Raw genomic sequence first — 21,312 nt, 5'->3', positions numbered from 1 at the left:
TTCTTTATTTTTTACAAATACTGCCTCTTGTAACTTTGTACTTAGGTTTGGGGTTTGTACCTTTAATAGGAGCTTTTCTCACAGCAGTAAACCCTGACTTGCATCCATTTACCTTTGTTTGCTTCAAAATTAAACAACATTGTCCTGCTTTCTCACATCAAACAGCATGAAAGACATGCTTTAGGACACCCCACTTCTCCTAAGAATTCCTCTGGGCTGATTCTGCTGTTCTCATTCCCTCTGCTCTACATTGCAAGCTCTTCCAAAGATGTAATTCTTACATCTTATTCAAAATGTTGGCATTGCCTTGGTTTCCCGTGATTCCTGTGACATATGCTGTTCCCTGTAATATAACTTATTCTTTCAAACTTGGACCATCACAGAATTTTTTTTCAAATCCCAGCTCTTTCTGGAAATCATTAAGGTTCTCTGTCACATCACAGTGCTGGAGTAGCACGAGGAGAAATGTTCTTTGTTTAGATAAATCAATATGAATATTTTGAAACAAATTTTGTCTCTTTCAATGGAGTTTGAGTGTTTTCTCTGTTCTTCTAAATCTTTGTCATTTCCTTTTTAACAGTCAACTTCCACAAATTGCTTTCATCCTTAGATTACCCCATAGTGTTTAGAAACATTGTCCACTTTACCTTCCGTTAATAGAAATGTGTCTTTTATATTCAATGCCACATGTTAATCACTACCAAAGAGAATGACAGAGATGCCTTTTATTTGGTGTCTGAGATTTAAAGGGGTTGCTATTCTGTGAAAAGACATTTATGGCTCATACCAAAGTCTATTTCTCTGCAGTATTATAAAAGTGGCTTCCTTCTCATCCTTTCTCTCCACAAGACTTTTCTCTCAATTGTTGGCTGACACTGCAATGAAAAAGAAAAACAATGAGCATCTTCTGCTGTGCTGTAATATAGAATAGTAAAAAGAATCCTAATATCTGTCAGCACCTGCTCTGCCTAGAAATTGTATCCCAATCCACAGATGGTTGGTTACAAGGCTTTGTAATCTGAATCTGTAATTTTGTGTTTCCCAGAAAAACAAGGACACCCTGTACCTTTCCCTTGTACTTTTATCCTATGTTTGGCAATTTTTAGAATGAATGTGATCTGTTGTTGTTATGGAGCCTTTCCCCCAGTGCAGGGCATTGTTTTACTTTGTGTTTTTCAGAAGTGTTATCCCATTTCTTCTTGATTTCTCTGCTCATTTGATGCTGACCTTGCCAATTTATTTCATCTTGTGTATCAGTTACCCTTTGTGTACTGAAAAACACATTCCACCTAAATTGCTTATAGGTTAATCCCTTCCTTATAACTTCAGTCACTGACATGTTGCTTTTGAATTAGTTACTATCATTTTGTTGCCCTTATCAATCTCAACAGTGTCCTTCCTTCTTCTAAACCAGCAACCAGAATTGAACACTCCAGCCTCACTAGACTCTCAAATGCACCTCAAAACCTGATGATAATCATTCTCTTTTCTCTCCAGACTCCAAAATAAATTTCTGTGATGCTTAAGGCTTTCTTCCTGTGCTGCATAGCAAACTGCATATGCCAATTAATTAATCATGAATACTTGAGAGATTTTGAGAGGCAGGACTAGAGGGCTGTAAGTCATCCATGTCTTGGTTATACTATTAAAGTCCCACCCTCCTATTGCAGAGCCACAGAATATAAGAGGGAACAATTTCCAGGTCCCAGACACCTCTTTACTGAGTTGTTGAGGTCTGTGAATGTTATTCAAGCAGTTCATTTAACCTTTGGGAGGAGGACTGTCTTCTGGTGCTTTTGAGTGCATGATTTCACGAGCAGAATTTGTTTATAGGATCTGAAAAAGCAATTTCCTCTTAAGCCTGTGATAGGGGGTTCAAAAGCAAAAAAAAAAAAAAAAAAAAAAAAAAAAAAAAAAAAAAAAAAAGAAGGTACCTACAGATCCCTACAGGGTTTCCAGAGATAAGGCACAGACCTCTCCTTCTAGAAGTCAAAACAAGGCATGTTTCAGCTCATGGCTATCACTTCTGCACGAGTCTCTTGGTATTACCAAACCCCAGCCCTGGGCTTCCTGTCTTCAGATTTATATTGTTCTTTTAATTTTTTTTACTTAAAAAATTAGAAGTTAGCTTTATAGTTGTAGAGAATAAATTCTATTACTAGAAGACAATTTTATTTTAGAAGTCTCAACAATATTTAACTCCCCCTGTCACAAACTTCACTTAGTTGAAAGGGGCCCATCTCAGATGCTTACATTTGTGTGTAGTTAGCAGCTGACAGTACTGCAGGTTATCTTACAGTATTCTGTACTAGGTTCCATATCCACCAAAATCAGTGTGAAAGCTGTGACCCTCCTCCCACAGCAATAGCACTAACCTGAAAATTTCAGTCCAATGATCGCTGTCTCCCAAATTTTAACGCCTGCAAAGTGCTGAAGGTGTGACAGTAACAGTGACAGTGCTACCTGATGATTATCAGGGGCATTATAAGGGAGGTGTTGGCAAAATTTCAAAGCAACAGTGAAAGAAACCCTGTTCACAAGATGAAGTTGCATGTGTTTATAAAATCAGACTGATAAAATCCTAAATTATAGAGGAGGCAGAAGAGGACAGGGACTAGAAATGAAACACTTGTTCCAAACGCTCCTAAATTTTCAGTGCTATATACATGCACTTCCAATAACATTTCTATCATCTCATGGTTATGAACACCCTTTAGAAAGTTTCAAATATAAAAGATTCAGTGTATTATGGGAATTTTTAAGCAGGTCTTTCACTGATCTCTTCTGAGTTGAAATCTATCTAAAATCTGGAAGCATTCAATAATTTTTATGGCAGACTATTGCAGGAACTCATTTCTTCTGATCAATGAATCAATCTGATTACACAGAAGCATCTTGTTTAAAATACCCCTGTGCTCACACATCTCAGAACTTTGATATCATACCCTACTTACACATTCTACCTACTTATACATTTCACTTGCTTATCTTATACGACATATATATCACTACTTATATATTTTCTCACTTAAACTTTTTACAACTTCTACATAACACAGTACTTATGCATTTTACTTACTTACACATTGTACCTACTTCTACATCCTACAACCTTTACATGATACAGTCCATACACATTTTGCAACTGCTGTGCCTGAGATCTCACAGTGCTTGATTGGTTTCTCTATTCTGTCCATGAGTTCCACACACACTTTTCTGATAATAGGATTGGTTTTAATGCAGTGCAGCAGAGTCCCTTTTATCTGTTCCTTGCTGCCTTGGTATTTAGTTTTTCAGCCTCTCCTTTCCCAATTCAGCACAGTTTACCTTTCTGTCCTTGATGAATTCCTGAGGGCTCTAACAGGTGGGGCTCCTGATCCAGGCAAGCAGCACCAAGATGATGACAGCAACAAAACCCATCCAGTGATCAGCAGCCAAGTTAGTCCAGGAAATGCAAACAACAAGTCAGCAAAGAACAGAGAGCGAGTATAAACCTATCCCACCTCTCTCCTGGAACCTTAGACTGGAGCTGAAACCCCTCTTGGGGCTGATGTGCTGCAGCTGAAGGTGGAAAGGCCAGGTGAAGCTGGTGAGGGTAATTCCAGCCTGGTCCCACTCTGACTGCTCTGGTAAAAATAACTAAAAATGGTTTGGTTGGGGCACAATATCAAGGTTCAAATACTTTTCAACAGATTATATTCACTATTCAGCACAATTATAATACTGCGTGAAATAAATGGTAGAGAGAAAAATAATTCAATGATCCAGTGACCTAAAACTGAAGTTCAAACCCTTCTATGTTTGCAGACTTCAGCACTCCTCTGTAAAACACTACTTTGTCTATCCATACTGCTATCTCTTCTCTAGATAACAGGGAACAATGCTCCCTTTCCCACCTCAGGTATGTTGTAATGATAAAATTTTTTATAGCATGTGGTGTTGATTGTGATAGGAGTTGATGAGTATAGGAGATAGATAGTATATATGGAGATGGTGAGACAATGAGAAATGCAAAGAAAAAAAATAACATAGAAAAGGACACTTTAAGTTTGTTGAGTGAAAAATATGTTTGTCTAACCCAATACTAAAAGAGTCTTTTTTGGTGGAAAGAGTGGGACAAACTCTTTTTACCAGTTAAAGCAAACAACCAGATTTGCTCCAGTACTTCCCATGAAAGTCCTAGTACTTCAGAGACTTCTTTCTCCAAATCAGAGGTCCCTTCCAATAACAAGTATGAGAAAATATCTTTTGAGTGCATGATTACAGCCTCCTTCCCAGTATGACAAGATAAAAGGATATTCTCAGATATTATGATACATCTGAGGTGACAAATGTTTAATTCTGGGGAATTCCATCTTCTGTGAAGAATCATATGTGAAGGACTCTGGAAAATCTACTAACATAGATAGGGAAGGTCCTGCCAACATTAAATATTCCTTAGAGGCTGGTAAGGGACAGGAAGCCCGGAGTCCATGCTGCCAAAATAATGCTTTGCAAGAGTCTCTGGCTATGTGACCCTATCCCTGGCAAAGCTGTAAAAAATGAGCCTCCTAATATACTTAGGCTATTGTTTTCAGACAGCTTTAAATGAATAATTGCCTCGTGACACAAACCTACTTAGCAAATTGTGCGGCATCCTGTGTATCTGTTCAGCGTGGGCCCCCTTGTGTGCTCAGCCTCATCAAGGACTCGCTCACCTTTCACCACAGTTGCTTTGGGATAATGAAAGAACATCATCAACACGGCTTCCTGGAGGCAGAGATAAGGATGCTGGAAAAGTGCTAACATGATGGATACAGAGTACATGAGATCCTGCTGGCGATTGTTTTGTTCAGAGGACAAAATACCACTCAGCAGCCAGACACCGGCTGAACTCTGACCTTAACATCTGACATTAGGGGGCTGGCAAGGCACACAATGGGGCTGAAAGCGTGAGCATCAATGAACTCTATCTGCATTGTGGTTGAATTCTTGCAAAGTGGTCAAATGACACAAAATCTGTGCCACGAGGATAAAAAAATATTTCCCTCAGGATGAGAAGGAAAAAGCTCAGAGGACGGTATTTGTATTACAGGTTTTGCACTGGAGGTGCTGTTTTGTCAAGAACACAAGCTACCAAAAATCAAAGTGTGTGATTATAAGACACCCTACACCCCACACCAAAGGTACTATAGAACAAATTCAGATGTAAACCACTAGGAAGTTTTACACGTTTTGGCCACACACTCCATTTGGGAAATTTAGCACCAGCAAATGCAGGACTTGAGAGCAAACCCCACTGCTGGGCAGCATGGAATGGAAAAGCTGGATTTTTGGGGAATATTTGTTTTGGAAGATGAATTTTATCTCAGTATATAATACTTGATAAATTGCCTAAAAGAGAGAAGACTGGAAAGAAGAAAAGGCAGGCATTAACAATGTTAATAGATTTTTCAAAATGAAATGCTACAGACCAAGGTGTTCTAATCCAAGCCGAAGGTTTGATTGAATAAGATGTATAACAGTTGTCCAGTAATGAAAATGAACAATATTTTCTACTTAGCTGGACGAGGAGTCACCATGGTTTTGTCCACAAGCTGTAGATTTCCACCTTGTAGCATCCAGAGTTGGATGCCAGCCTGCAGAACAGGCATGGCACAGATCAAGACTCAAGTTGTAGTAAAAGTCAAGATATCTATTTTTCATTAGTGATGCCCTAGGTTATAATATGAAAAGGTAAAAACTGAAAATCTGCATGTTGTAGCCATGTAAAGTCCAGAATAACTCAGATACTTTGTTTCTTTTTCACCAATTTGCTGCCTTCTTTACAGTAATGACTTTGACACGTTCCACGCACAGTGAAAGAGCACCTTTGAAATCTGATGATGAATGTGCTATCTGTGTCTGGGATGAGAATTCCACTGGGCTGAGTGCATACCAAATTTCTGTGGAATGGTAACCCTGCTCCTTAAATTGCTGGTACTCTCTGCTTCGTACTCTGCCCCCACCCATCTTGTGTATTTAAACAGATTTAAATTGCTCCTTTATCTTCTCAGCCTACAGACAAAATAAATCTCATGTCTTGAGCATGATACCTTTGCATTCTACAGAGCTACAAACTGTGGGGAGTTACTTTTTTAGTACAACAGAAGGTTTTAGGAACTACTTTGGAGCTGCTGTCTGGGACTATAATTCTTCCCTTGACATCCTTTTGCCTTAGTAACCTTGTCTCTCTTAATCTCTGCATTCTTTAACTTGATATTCTCCTCTTTATTTGTTTTCCAATTGACTCACTTTGTCTAGCAGAATAATCTCTAGCCCCACATAGTCTACAGAATTTAAGAGCCCGGGCAAAACGAATTGGAAAGATAATATAAACACTGCTCAGGAGGGGAGACATGACACATAAATTACCAGATGCCTGTGAGCTTGTGCTGCTCTCAGTCACTGCTTCTTTTTCCTCTCTGTAATCGCTACTGGGGAATGGATGTAAAGCTGGCAAGACAGAGGTAGTTTACAAATAACTGTGCATAAACATGGAAATCCTCTGATAGGAAAGACCACATGGTTTGTTGTTTAAATATTTTTCTGACAGTAGTATTCCTGAACTTTTTTTTGTAAATACTGAAACCTTAAGCAGTTAGGGAATAAGCAACGATTCAGCTGAGAAGTTCTGTGTGAAGTGCTTTCCTGGTAGTGTCAGATGCCTTTCTATTAAAAGAAAAATCTTCGTGATTTTATTTGACAAAGGGGATTAAAACCATGTAAGATGGGCAGCCAGTATCCAGTGTAGCAAACTTAGCAAACATAATTTAATGCACCTTTGGCTTAGACTCTTTTTAATAAAGGCTTTATAAGGGATTAAGAAATTATTAAAAACTGCTACAGACATGATAAACTTTGACTTGACTCTCAAAATGATAAATTTTTTGCCCAATTGTCTGATAAATTATTAATAGAATCTTCAGTAAGAAATCAGGACTTATCCTGAACAACAAAAAATGGACTACATTTTTTAGCTACAAATATGAAAACTTGGGCAACTGGCGCATATTACTGTGAATTTTTGTGGGCTTAAAGTGGATCTCACCCTCAAGTTGTCAATCTAATTAAAGAATTTAGTGGGCTCAGAAATTCTATGGCTGAAAAGGGAAGGGTTAATTCATAAAGATCAGCAATTGCAAGTTCTTAATTTGATCAGAGAGGGAGAATTATTTGTGAGTGAAAAGTCACCTCAGGTGCAGGGGAGGAAATTGCAGCTTGATTGGCTGTTTGGTCTTTATTTCTTGAAGGAAAGGTAAAATGGTAGAGAGGTGCTTTCTTCCCAAGAACCTTGAAAAATTGTTTCATTTTGGTCTCTACAGGGTAGGTGTCACTTTTTTACACCTTTGAAAGAATTCTTTCTTAAAAAAAATATGTTGGTAGGAGGTTCCCTTTCCTGTTAAAAGAACAGAACTGTTATTCTGGGCAGATATTTTCATTTTTTTGAATGAGATATGGCTTGGTCTGCTTCTGAATTCATGGAGCAGAAGGGTAACTTGAACAAGAGATCCATGGGGAAAATGACTCCTTGCACTCTTGTAGTATTGAGGTAATGGGAAAAGGGAAATATAGTCCCTGGTGTCTCATTGAAAAGCCAAGAGAAGCAAAGGAGGATGCAACGTGTTTATTTGTCTGTCATGTTACTCAGGTTTTACTACTGATTCCTTAGATACTGCTGAAAATATCTAAGTACAGACTACTTGTTACCTGTTAGTTGACTGCTAGAAGTGCTGTCACCAGTCAGAAACAGTGATTATTTCATTATCTCGTGTTAAATTACTGCATTTGCAGCTAATCATGAAGTCTTATTGTCAACTGCAACTTGATTTATACAGTGTTAAACAAACCAGGATAAGCCATCTGTAAACTGTTGGTTTTGCTAGGGTTTTTTTGTGGTTTTGGACTTTTAAAAAATTTATTTATTTCATTGTTTTTCTCCCCTCTCTGTGCCTTCTATTGACACCATGAAAAGTCAGTGGGTATTCAGTGGTTTAGAGTATATCTGAAGTGGTGTCACCATGATGAAGTGGTGCCATCAGGCCAGGCTTCAGTTCTTTGTTTTGACAAACACTGTGAGATACTTCACTGAAAATAAGCAGTGAGCTGACATTTGCAAGTGGAAAACTACTTTCATTAAACCTTTTCTCTCCACTTTGAGACTCCCTCACTAATAAATGAAGGTGGCAGGAAATATCTCTGTATGTTAGAGCACTATGAGGTGCAATTTGAAAGTGGCACAGATGAAAAATTGTTCCTGTAATAAACTATTGATTTTGTTCACGGTCAGGACCGAAGGAACAGGATATGTAAGAATAAGTGTCTCTGATTCTGAGCAACACTAAACACAGGGTTTAGTGCTTCAGTAATTATATACATTAGAGAAAACTCAGAGAAGGTGATGGGTGAGGTATGAAAAAATACAGATGGCTTTTAGAAGGCAAAAAAAATTGGAAGAATATCTTCCAGTCCTTGAAATATATTCACTCCTAGATTAGTAAACAGAGCTGAACATCTGCTACAAGCAAACCACCTCTGGAGCAATGAGGTGTTACTGTGACAAAAGAGTGTTTTCAAGGCGTTAGAATTAACCTGACTGAAGTGAATGGACCGACTGGTTTTAAATACTAGACAGTTTGTCACAAAACATGTGAGATCTTGCTCATACAGCAATATTTTAAAACTGTATGGGCAGCAGTTCTTCAGCAAATAACGGGTTTTAGAAGAGCATTGCTCAGACCCTCCATCAGGCCCTGTTTTGCTGAAATGTAAATAAATTCTCAATGGATACCTATTTATAAAGTTATTTTATCTGTGTTCCTAGAGGTTCTTAGAGCAAAACATTAAGAGGATTATCTCTTTTCCTTTGAATGAGCTTGCTATCTTAAGAGGGAAAATCAATAATTAGTTTACATGTTGTTCAGAGTCCCCACTCTTAAGCTTCCAATATCTGCTGAAATTCAAAATGTAACTTTTATAGAGTGCTTTTGACAAAAAGGCTTGTAACTTGAAAGTGCAAGATAGTTATTTGGAGTTTGGGGTTAATTTTTGCTTTTGTGTGTATCTGTGACCTTTACTGAATGGTATATGTTCAACATGTACGCTTTACGTTGTCCCCATGTCCCTTAACCTGAGTGCACCCTATCTCCACTCTCAAAAACTCGTCCCAAAGCACAGATAAATTTAAATCAATTTAAAATGGAGGAAAGTCACATACTCCCTACAGTCAGCTGTTGTTCTCCCACTACTGCCATTTATTTAAAATGAAAAGCTCAAAATGAGCAGCCTGTGTCTTTCAGCTCGTTCAGGTGCTACGTTGTATGTGGAAGCATAAAGTAAAAGACTGGGCAGGACAGAAGGGCAGAAAATTCTGGTGCAATGGCATTTTGGGTTGCATGTCTACCTTTGGAGCAAGGGAGTTGTGGTTGTCCCTGCCATAAAGGACTGACCATAAGTTAGACCTCTACTTTTCATGCCAGATCTGGAAGTGCTCCTAACACTGCATTTTCACCTTGATTTAACATTAGAGAAATGAAGTATTGTGGAGAATGACTCTTTAAGTCAGAATAAAGAATAGGAACTCCTTTTAAATATTGAAGGAGCCAGGAATATAAATGGAGAGCTGAGGATTACTCCTTTTCATGAGGGACAACAGAATCCATCAGGAGCTAAAGTTGGGTGGTAACAAACCATTCAAAACCTGTGTTTCCCTGAGGAAGAGAAGCGAGAACTGCTTAATAACTAAATAATGAAAATGTGCAGAAGTATAAAGGTTCACATCTGCTGAACTGTGCATCCCCCAGACTGATCTCACCTACAACTTCTTTATCCTCCTAGGACAAGGAAGGCAGATCCCTGACTCATTACAGGATCTCAGCTGAAGTTGTGTTTATACATGTGTTTTTGGAAGGAAGTGCCTAATGTATTCTAAGTGACAAAAATGTGGCCTGCACTTTGTTTTGTTTCACTTTTTCAGGGTTTCCCTTTTTTTTTTTATACTTCTTTTTTATTATCCTCCAGTTATGTGGTGTCTTGTGATACTTAAAACAATGCATCCCATGATTGTGAACAAGTGGAGGCTGAAAGTTTGGAAAAGTGTTCTAATCGTCTAAAGAGTGAGTGAAAGCATGGATGTGTTTTCCAGGTGGGCAGTGGTGATGGGAAACCAAAGTTATTTAAGATAGCAGTTGATAGCCTGTAAGAGTAGTTTGTACAATAAATTAGGAGAGGTTTCAGAGACAAAGTTTGTCTTTGTCCAAAGGGCTGATATAGTTAAGGGGATCTGTTTCCTGGTGTTATAACTACATTCTGTTGATCCCCATGATTTATGGAAAAAGAGAGTTTGTGTCATCCCTTCCTGCCCCTTGATGCATATTTTGTCATTTCTTGTGTGTGTGATGCCTTGAGAGTCTGCCTAAAAGCAGAGACTAGACAGGGGCAAGGGAATAAAGGGAAGTATTTATTTGAAGTGCCTTCAAAGGCACCCCTGGGGAGCCAGAGGCCGCTGCCAGGATGGACCCCAAGATGGAGAACAGGTCACGAGTTCTTCACACTTCTATAGGTTTGGTTCATTTGCATAGCAGGGTTAACTCTCCAATTAAAACTTCAGTTTAATGATGTAATTCCCCTCTGCTTGCCCCCCTTTAGAGGCTTTTGGTTTATCCTTTTGGGCCTAGGATGGTCTGAGTGTCCTTGAAAGACAGGCCTGGAGAGGCTTTGTTATGTCTACCTGGCACAAGAGAGCAGAAGTTAACAGGCTACAAGAAACCTCAGAGTTACACACAAAGCAGTACAGGATTTGAAAAATATAAAAGTTAAAACCTAAGGCATCATTTCCCCCCTTTAGATGCTTGACAAGGCCTCTACCTTGTCGAGACTCTATTCTAAATATTCTAAATATCTACTAATAATGTGTGTCTAACAGCAGTATACATCTAACAATAGTATATATATAAACAATAATTATAATTACAACAACTATGAACAATTCTTTAATCCAGGGTCAGTTTGGTAACCATGAAATTAGGATGTGGAAGATATAATCAGAATTCAGTGTGTTATCTTTGAATATTATCTAATGTAAGATCTGAGTTAGTTCTCAAATCGTTAAAACATTTTGCTGATCTTTCCACTTGAGTTCACGTGTCAATTGTTAGTTTTGTACCCAAATGAATGTCTTTGGATACCCTTTGAGCTAGAATCATATGCAAATTTTGGTTCCAAACCTGAGTCAGGGTTACCAACTGTGTAGATAATAAGCACAGGAAAAAAATCATTTAAACTGCATCATCTTCGTTTGTATCAGGCTCTGTTTTCTCAGTTGTTTCAGGAGCAGAAGCCTTCTTAACTCTGGAGTAGTGAATCCTGGGTGACTTTGACTGTGGTGAGGGTGGTCAGCAAAATCTGGAATGGTCCTCTCCACTTGGCCTTAGAGGGTCACTGTCCCACCACTTAACAGACCCAGTCTCCAGGCGGGAAGGGATGTGCAAGAGTGTCCAGTCCTGTGGGTCTGGATAACGTGATGTAATTCTGGAGCTTCTGCAAAGTGGAACCTAAAGCCATTAGATATCTCTGTGAATCAAGTTTCCTCCTCATAGGAATTTCACCTGGAACATGTGGAATTTGATATGGCCTGCCATACAGTATTTCATATGGATTGATGTTATCCCTCACCTTGGTTGTATGTGGATCCTCAGTAAAGCTATAGGCAAGGCCTGAACGCAGGTCATGGATGTCTCTTGACAAATTTTGCTGATTTGTGCCTTAAGGGTGCCATTCATGCGTTCCACCTTACTGCTTGCTTGGGATCTGTATGGTATGTGCAGATCCCAAGCAATTCCCAAAATCCAGCTAACTTCTTGAATCACATTTGCAACAAAATGGAGTCCCCTGTCCGAGGACATACCCAAAAGAACCCCAAACCTTGGTATTATATGATTAAGCAAAACTTTCACCACCTCCTTGGCTGTGTTAGTGTGACAGGGATAAGCTTCAGGCCATCCACTGAAGATGTCAACTAATCTCAGTAGGCACCTGTATCCTTCTTTGCATGGTAACTCAGCAAAGTCTATTTGCCAGTAATCTCCAGGAAGATCCCCTGCCTTTGTTGCTCCCAACACAACTCTTCTCCTTGTATCAGGATAGTTTTTGCAGCAGATTTCACACTTGCTCAAAAAAAAGTTAAAACTTAAGGCATCATTTGTGGCTGTCACTTCTCTCTGAATCTCTGGAAAAAGGCTGCACCTTAAGCAAAGCTGTTGTGGTATTAAGAGTGAAATTAACTTCTCCTAGCTTTGATTTGTATAACATTGACATCCTGAAGATTACAAATTGACAACCAAGCATCAAGAGTGAGCAGCCAAAAAACACCAGAAAACACATGGAAAAAACCTAAATGAACACCTATGAATGAGGATCTCCATGGTATTAGCTCCAAAAACTGTGGCATATTGAGGATACTTCACATCTGCCTTGGACATGACAGTTCATGCTAAAGAATAGGAGAAGAGGGCCTTTCATTCATGGAGTCCAGAAATTCGGGGGAAAAAAACAAACCAGGGTTTGCTTATTTTGAGTTCAGCACTGGAAGTACAAAAGATTGAGCTGGATAGTCAGAGTAGCTCTTAATGCTGGAATTTAACATTTTGCTCAGTTTTTCTTTTCTTCACCTTTCTTCCTTCAAAAGCCAGAGGCTTCAGGTCTCAGGTCACAGAAACAAAATCTAGATCAGTATTTGGGAGCCTGAATTTGACAGATGTAGATACACCTGCAGGCTTGTAAGGTTTTTCAATAAGCTCTTCTGTCACAAAATAGTTTCAGTTTACCAAAATGCACATTGCCAGAGTGTTCTGGTTTGCTGGGGATTTTGTTTGCTTAATGGACTTTCCTGTAATTCAGTCTTTCCCTTCTGTAAGGAACAGATCACTGACCTTTTAACACAATTTGAAAAGAAATAGAAATTGTGTATGAGACAACTTTTGCTTTGTCTTCAAGTGACTCAAAAGAGTGCAGGCTTTAATTCTAATATATATTTTGGGAATTAAATAAATGTGGATTCCAGATTCCTTGGAGAATGTGCTGTGAGTTTGTCAAAGCCTGCAATGCTGGAGATAGTGTTAATAGAGAACATTTGGAATAGGGAGGGAAAAAAGGAAGCATAGGGCTGGGGTGATAATAGCAGATGTCAAAATGGGCTAAGCAGGGAGGAGTAGCTATTTTATGAGGGGGGGTCTACATAATCATGATTTGGGAGCTTTAACAGGGTATCAGGAATAGGTTAGGAAGGAAATGTCACTTCAATTAAGCTACCTGGAAGAAGTATGTCTCATATTTAGAAATTAAACTGCCAAAGGTAATTAGGTGACTTAGTTTTCACTGAGTAGGTCCTGTTAAGAAAGTGAAACAAGCTGACTCTTGACTTTCTGGGGGATAGATGTTGTTTGATAGCTTATGGCTAGACCAGAGAAATATTTATGGCACAATGGAGTAATAAACTCTGTTTGATTAGAATACCTATTTACCTAAATAAATAAACAAATAAATAAATATAAAAGTACTCTGGAAATTACTTGAGACTGTGTTTCATGACAAGCACGTCCAGGACTAGTTTCTCTGACAAGTGTGAAAGAAGTTGTTTGTGAGCTTGTTTGCCAGGTAGTTCTGCCAGTAAGATGGGAAATGAACCAAGCTTGGCTTCTACAACTTGCAATTGTACGGGGCGGGACAGGTGGGTGGATGTTTTTTCTTTTAATTCAATTATGGTTGACTGGTGTCTGTTCTCAAAAAAGCCAAAACAAACCCACCATGAAGGTTTTGCATTGTTAATGCAAAACAAAATGCAGCATTAATGAATAACAACTGCCTGAACCAATCCCGTTCTATGTAAAGGCTTATCCAGCTTCTCAGTTCATCTCTTTGCCAAAGTTACATGTAAAACCATTTTAAAAAAGGCTTTAGTAGGAATTGCTGTTTTCAAGTTTATATATTCCATATAGTTCAGGAAAAAAATGGAAGGAATATGGCAAAGAGAACTGTTTGCATAATTTCAATTTATTTTTCAGTGTAGTTTTTGAATTTGCACTGCCTACTGCATGTAATAACCATAAAGAAATTGGAGTGACCAATGGATGATCAAGGGAAGGGAGTCAAGTAATTATGGCTGATAACTTCCTTGATGGGTGTTGATCCACTTTGCCTTGCCAGCCTTGTTTGTACTTCAGTAGCCAGCTTTGATATCTTCTTACTGTAAATAAATCCTCTCAGTTATTCCATTCCAAGTGAAAAGGGGATATGTACATATCTGCAAAGTTTGAAAGAATGACTAGAAATGAATTAATCAGCAAATACCTAGCCAGAAATCCAGGTTTCATGGTGAAGGATCTCTTGAAAAAGAATCAGGGCAGAATGAATATCTAATCTTGTAAGCAATTGCCAAAGGGTGCTGGATTTTCTGCTCATAGTTTTTCATGGTAGAAATGGTCCATCTAACATAAGGCTGCAACTTGTTAAGGAAAAGTCTGAAGGAGTGCTCCTGCTGGGGTCTATCTTGCACTGATTTCTGACCCTCTCAGAGATAAATAACAACATTCCAGCACTTATTCAAGCATGTCCATGAAAACAGCTTGTTTTGCCTATCACTTGGTTCTTTCAAACTTGATTCCCTTACTGTCTACAGCAAGTCCTGTACTGCTGCAATAACATTTCAAATGGATGTCTTTGCTTTCTAGGTAACTCTTAGCAGTGGTAATCCATATTTCAGAACGCTGCCATTTTTGTTCAAAGAAATCTTTTACATACATACCTGTCTCTGTAATGGTATCAAGTAATTTCACAGAATCATAGAATGGGTTGGGTTGGATGGTACCTTAAAGATCATTTCATTCCAACCCCTCTGCCATGGGCAGGGAACCTCCCACTAGACCAGGTTACCCACAGCCCCATCTGGCCAGGTCTCGAACACTTTCAGGAATGCAGAGTCCACAACATCTCAGGGAAACTTGTTCCAGTGCCTCACCATCCTTAGAGTAAAGAATTTCCTCCTAATATCTAATGTAAACATGTCATCCTTCGGCTTAAGGCCGTTCCCCTTTGTCCAGTCACTCCACGCCCTTGTGAAAAGTCTCTGTCCAGCTCTCTCGCAGCCCCCTTTAGGCACTGGAATGCTGCTATAAGGTGTCCCCAGAGCCTTTTCTTCTTGGACTGAACAACTCTCTCAGCCTGTCTTCATAGGTGTTTCAGCCCTGTGATCAATTTAGTGACTCTCCTCTGGACTCATTCCACCAGATGATTGTTCTCTTTCAGGTGATTGTTTTATTTAATCTATCTGGTTGTTACCAGATGTTGATGGCAGAAATGAACAAAAGTTCTGCTCTTTGGAAATACTAATTTCTAACACAAAAAAATACCCACAGTTAAGAAATAGTATAAAAAGCTGCTTTAAAATCTCATTGTTTTGGCCTTTGCTATTGATTTTTTTCCCCCAAATCTCTTCACTGTGTTTCAATCTGGGGTACTTTGCATGATAGGGAGGGAAAGCTTATATGACTGATTTTTGAGGGTAAGATTTAGCCCTACCCTGTTTGGAAAAGAATTGCATCCCACGTATATCTTTTGCTTTGATTTGATGTCAATATAAATTTTCTTCTGATTTGAAAACTTTGAAATTACTGCTTATTGTTTCTACTGTTACCTCCACCATTTAACAGACTTATTTACTTATCTCTTCTTATTGCATCGTTTTAGTGCCAATTGCACAAAATACGATCCATATGTGGATTGAGGTTCACATTTGTAAACTATGTAAACACTGTCAAGCCTTATGAGTTTAAACAGCAGAGTTTACTTCTGCTAAGAAGTATTCTTAAGTCCATTATAAACAACACAGATGTAGAATGATAGTGATTTGTGCAGACAAAATTAAAAAAAAAAAACCTTAAAGATATTATTTCAAAGTGCAATTGATAGAAGGTACAGAAAAAGAAACACAGTTTTTTGGCTTTGGGATGTGAAGTAAATTTTGAAAAAGAACAACCCTTAAGCCTATAAGGAGGCTTTAAATCTGCAGAAGATGTTGAGTGGAATGATGCCGATTCAAGTCGTGCAGTTTCACATTGAGCACAGCTATTTCCTTAGAAGTGTGCTGCACAGCATGTCAGGACCTGGAAATATGTTGCCTGTGTAATGTCAGGACCTGACTCAATCAGCAGTTTATCTCTTGGCCAAGAACAGTAGGATCAAAACATCAGGGTAGTGTGCCCTGGCACCTTCAGGATGTTTCAAAGCAAGCTGCTATTGAATAAGTTAAATCTCCTGTGCCCTTCTTTCTCCTGGCCACAGACCACAGCCTGACATGGCAGTTCCATGGGATCTGGATGCATCCACCTCCGCCTATCTCTTTAATACCATGGAAGGATGTAGTGGGAGAATCAGCACAATTTGTCCCCATCTTGTATTAAGCTGTCAGTGGATATCTAAATCACTTCCTTTTCTGTCACTTCATCCCTTGACTACATCCTTCGAGACACAACACCATTCAGCAAGAATCACCAGAAATACCCTTTAAAATGATATGCAAATCCGGCAATTCATCATGCTCTGTGTAGTACAGGTTTAATTCTTCCTGCTAGGCCTCAATCTGCTGAAACATTACTCTGATATACAGTACAAAAGCAGTAACAAAGATGTTCATATCAGCCTATTGTGAGCTGATGGCAGGGAGAGAAATCAATGAAGCCATGGGGACAATGGCTGGGGTTTAAACAGGCTGCAGAAATTTGCTAAGGCGCGGACAAAAGCCGAGGCGCTGAAAAGCGGGCTGCCCAGGAATTCCTCAGGCTCCATTATACCGCCAAACAATCCTCACTCAGAGAGTGGATTTGCATCTCTAATAGGGTTCAGGGTCTGTTTGTGAAGGGCTTTCGCTGGGGCTGACCCCATCTCTCAAGATCACATTGATACCTGGCGCCTCGCCCTGCCCCGGCCCGCTCCGGGCAGGGCAGTATCATGGGAAAATGCACCCGCTTAAAAGGAAGCGGAGGAAGGCAAAAAAAATTAAAGGCTTGAGGCAGTTTTGGTGGTACTTAGCAGGGAAAATTACTTTGGCAAATAATAGAACCTACTGCTGGTAATTACTGCTAACAAGCTTCCCCCAACCCAAATGTGACACTTGGACTGATGTGAGAAAAGCTGATATAGGCCAAGCTTATTAAGCCTGAAAGAAAGGAGGCTCTTCCCTATGAAAATACAGCACTTGGAACCTGCAAATCCTGTAATCTAGTGTTACCAATTATCCATTAAAATAGAAAATAGAGCTGTAATATTTTAGGTCCTTTCTAGTGTATGTAGTGCCAGATGCTCTAATTTGAAGTGATTTTAAATGGAAAAATATTTTGCATCATTCGTGTGCTCTGTTTAAACCCAGCCTGGCTTTACTTACTCCGTCTTCTTCTGGAGATAAGTGACAATCTGCCTTTTAATACTGCTATGGTAATTTTATTGTTCCAAGTTTTCTGAGAACACAACTGTCTTTACTCTTTGAAAAAATACTTTGAGTCAGTTGAAACCCTCTTCAAACCTTCCTGGGTGTAGGTTCCATATGTGGATCTCCCTGTTCTCTTCAAGTGCATTGATTTGTTTACGTAAAATAATTTCTCTTGCAAAACTAAAATTAAAAAAAAAACTAGGACCACATTAATATCCTCTGCAATTTATCTAGAGTATTTAAAGTAATTTTCCCAAATTCAAGGGAAATGTTTCCAGGCTGGCTATGTATTTAAAGCAGACTATCTAGAAATAGGACTTAATTTCCACTTAATCTCAGTATCCCTCATTTCTTAACAGGATTGGGCTATGAGTACTTTTCCCCCTGCTCTAGGCACAAGCATCTTTGCACTAAGGTCAGCTCATCTGCATAATGTCTGTTTTTTCTAGAGGTCCCCTTCTACTGTGGTGCTTACACTGAGTGAGGTTCATTTAATTTCAGCAACAGTTTAAAAAAGTACTGTAGTAAAGGAGGTGATGTATGAGGTGCAAGGCAAGACTACAAGGAACAAGTTACAGACTGCCACAAGGGAAACTCCAGCTGAAAAAAAGGAGAAAATTCTTTGCTATGAGCAAGGTGAAGCCCTGAAACAAGCTCAAAGAAGCTGAAGAATCTCCATCCTTGTAGAATTCAATAGCTTGGTTACATTGGACACTGATCTTCCCAACCTAAGTTTGAAGTTGGTTCTGCTTGAGCAGGACGTGGGAGGTACGAGTCCTCCAGAGCTCCTTTCCAACCTCATGTTTCTGTATGCCTGTGAAGTTTATCTTTGTAATTTGCTCATTATTCCCAGCTTCTCTCCTGTTGTGACAATCTCCGATCAGGGAGGAGACATCTTTGAATATCTGTTACATCTTTGGGTAGCACAAAACAGAATCTATAACCGAGAACTCACAGTGTGAAAATTCACAGCTAAAAATTGCTGAAAACAACCTTTAGTGTGCACTGAATAAGGTATCTTGTTGCTACCAAAAAAATACTGATTGGCTTCAGAATGGGTGTGCTTGTTTCCTCGTTTGTTTTTTAAGAAGATTGTTTGTAGTCTGTCATTTGTAGGCTTGAATTTCAGAAACTTTGAGACTCCAGCATCATAAGGTTGTACTTATAGACTCTTTCTGGACTAAAGTGGGCAAGTGGAATCTTTAGGAATTTTTTTGTTTTGCTGAAAAACTATATGGAAACTTTCAGTCCATGTAGTCTTTATGAATTTGTGAAGCTACACTCACTTCATCAGCAAGCAGCTTGGATGAATTCAGGCACACTGATGCATCTTTACGAAGTTTGACATTGATTAAGGAAAGAAAATTGTAGATTGCAGGGTCTTCACTTATACAGAAAGGCAAATTACCTTCTGTTAGAGGACTGCAACAAAATAATGGGTGTCTGAATTATTAGCATGCAGAATAAATAGAATATTTGTATTTACATAGCATTTGGTTAGGTTTCTAAATCTTATGGTATGTATAGCAACATTAACTGTTATTTTGTAGAATGCTTTCTTTTAAGGATTAGATTTACAGATCTGCTCTTTTCCTTTGTGTTTGGGGAAGCTATTATATCTACAAGATGGAATCTAATTACTGTGTATAATTGTAATTATGTAAATCAGGTTATTTCTGCCTGTCTTATGTTTAAAAAGCCACAGGAAACTGTCGATGATATAGTTAGTGTGATACATTCAAAGTGAGTGCGAATACAGCTGCTGAACTTTTCCATAACATTTCTAAAAACCTCCCTTTTCTAAAAGTGTGACTAAAGCTCATCCTGACCAGCTGCTATTTTTGAATTTATTCACCTCGAACTTTAGGAGAAGAGGAATCGGTTTTGTCATCTAATTAAATTTAGATTTAAAGTCTGTAAATTTAGTTGCTTCCGTGAGGAAATTTCATTCCAGCTGAGTTGTGTCACCTGGGTACAGACGTTAAATTGGTTTCCAATAATGCCTTGATCTCCCAGTACTTTGTGAAGTGGAGTCGGCATTGTTGTTTGCTTATGCAGATGAGGAGCCAGATGCACAGAGAGGAGAATTCACTTCTCAAGGTCATTTGAATGAAGCTGTGGTTGGGTTTGGGTATAAACTCTTATCTTCTAACTCTTCGTTCAATATCTATCTCTCCATTCATATTGCTATTTTATTTGTGTCCCTGCCCAAGAAGTTAACAAGGTTCTTGTACTTTCTCCTGTGGCCCTACAACCACAAAACTGTCTTCCTTAGCATTTCACATGGAAAAAAGAATAAATCAAGTTTTCTTGAACTAAAGCAACATTTTCCCTGGTGCTAATTGAAGAGAGAAGTAATATGACTGCAGCTTGTAATTGGTACAGCAGTTATCCTTGCTGAAGTCTCAAGTCCAGGGAATGCCTGTGTGTTCACTCTGGGCATGTGCAGTGTACTGAGGTGGAGTTTGACACTTGTATTTATGCTCTGAGTTAACTTTGCACTGAGCTAACCCTGGGACAAATCACACATTTTTTAAAAAAACCCTTTCTTTCATGTCCTACTGGAGTATATATTGTGATTCATTCCATCCAGATCCCTTTTCAGAGCCTTCCTACCCTCACACAGATCAACACACCCACCACTTGGTGTCATCTGTGAATTTACTGAGGACATACTCGATCCCCTCACCCAAATCATCAATACTAAACAGGACTGGCCCAAATCCTCTGAGCCCTGGGGAACCCCACCAGTGACCTGCTGTCAACCGTATTTGGTTCCACTTACAACCACTCTCTGGGCCTGGCCATTCAGCCAGTTTTTCACTCAGCAAAATATACATCTGTCCAAGCCATGAGCAGCCAGTTGCTCTAGGAGAACACGAGAGACGTGTCAAAAGATTTACTGAAGTCTATCTTGACAGTATTCATGGCCATTCCCTCTTTTGTTTTCTCCACGCAAAAGCTAATTAATTTCCTTTCCACCCATATACCCTAATGTGCAAGTTTACAATAGTTGGTCATGAGTTGAATACATGAATTTTCATTTTTTGATGAAGCATTTGAGTTGTCCAGGACAACATAAATTTGAATGGCCTAGAATCAATGTAGAACTGCCTGGCAACACCAATTGGCATTTATTTCCACAGTGAAGGCTGTTACTTAACCTTCATTCTAACACAGAGATATTTCTGCCATAGATAAATGTATTATTCAGATGCACCTTAAATTAATTCAGTGAAGCCTCATGTGTTCTTAGGAACAAGCTAAGGGTGAAAGAATTATCTCTTGGAACTTTCCCCACATGAGCCCCTTGAAGTAAAAATTGTGCTCAAATGTTATTCTAGCTAATGGTTCTCTTTTTTGTGGGTTTGGCTTTATTTTTCATCAAAGGTATTAAGCTGTGGAGGTAGCCAGTGGAGTAACTATTTCCTATTCTAGGAGGGTTGACCAGTGTAATGTGACCAAAGAGAGAGTGAAGCACAAACTTGGTGAGTAGTTGCTGGTTGGGGCCCATCTTCTGAGTGACAGCTTGGATTTAACTTGTCTGGTGGACATTGAAGTCTGAGATGGGGGCTTTTCTGAGAAGTCTGACTTGAGTTAAAGTGACAGTGTCTTGTTTTCATGCTCTCCTTTGCCGTGCTTTCATTCTTCAGTGTGTTAACTGTGCTTGGATTGTCTTGTCTGTACCAAGGCTTTTTCATAATCATGGTATGAACACCAACTGGTGATGGCTCCTAGAGGTACAGCTAAAAGTTTTGTTCTCATAAATGGAAACAAATATATAATGATTTACTTTAATCATTCCTGGCTATGAA

The 21,312-nt window shown here is 39.0% G+C and overlaps 2 long non-coding RNA genes across 4 annotated transcripts in view; one reads left to right on the top strand and one right to left on the bottom strand.

Annotated features, from left to right (window-relative positions):
• Nucleotides 1-705: 705 nt before the first annotated feature.
• LOC138116654 (uncharacterized) lies at nucleotides 706-3,571 on the bottom strand. Of its 3 annotated transcripts, none has more exons than XR_011154275.1 (4): nucleotides 3,328-3,571; nucleotides 2,376-2,530; nucleotides 1,714-1,836; nucleotides 706-875 (listed from the first exon to the last, which is right to left on the bottom strand). It is a non-coding gene; the product is annotated as an uncharacterized lncRNA (long non-coding RNA). The 3 variants fall into 3 exon arrangements; XR_011154273.1 differs by having other exon boundaries at nucleotides 1,767-1,836; nucleotides 3,328-3,569; XR_011154274.1 differs by having other exon boundaries at nucleotides 1,767-1,836; nucleotides 2,376-2,463; nucleotides 3,328-3,568.
• Nucleotides 3,572-7,264: 3,693 nt separating this feature from the next.
• LOC138119996 (uncharacterized) overlaps nucleotides 7,265-21,312 on the top strand; it is a 41,714-nt gene continuing 27,666 nt past the window's right edge. Inside the window, exon 1 of the long non-coding RNA XR_011155694.1 lies at nucleotides 7,265-7,344. This is a non-coding gene — a long non-coding RNA (uncharacterized lncRNA). The remainder of the gene's footprint in view (nucleotides 7,345-21,312) is intronic.

Source organism: Aphelocoma coerulescens, chromosome 1 (assembly GCF_041296385.1).
Source record: "Aphelocoma coerulescens isolate FSJ_1873_10779 chromosome 1, UR_Acoe_1.0, whole genome shotgun sequence".
Lineage (NCBI taxonomy): Eukaryota > Metazoa > Chordata > Aves > Passeriformes > Corvidae > Aphelocoma > Aphelocoma coerulescens.
Note: the sequence above shows the minus strand (reverse complement) of the source record. Positions and strands in the feature narration are given on the sequence as shown.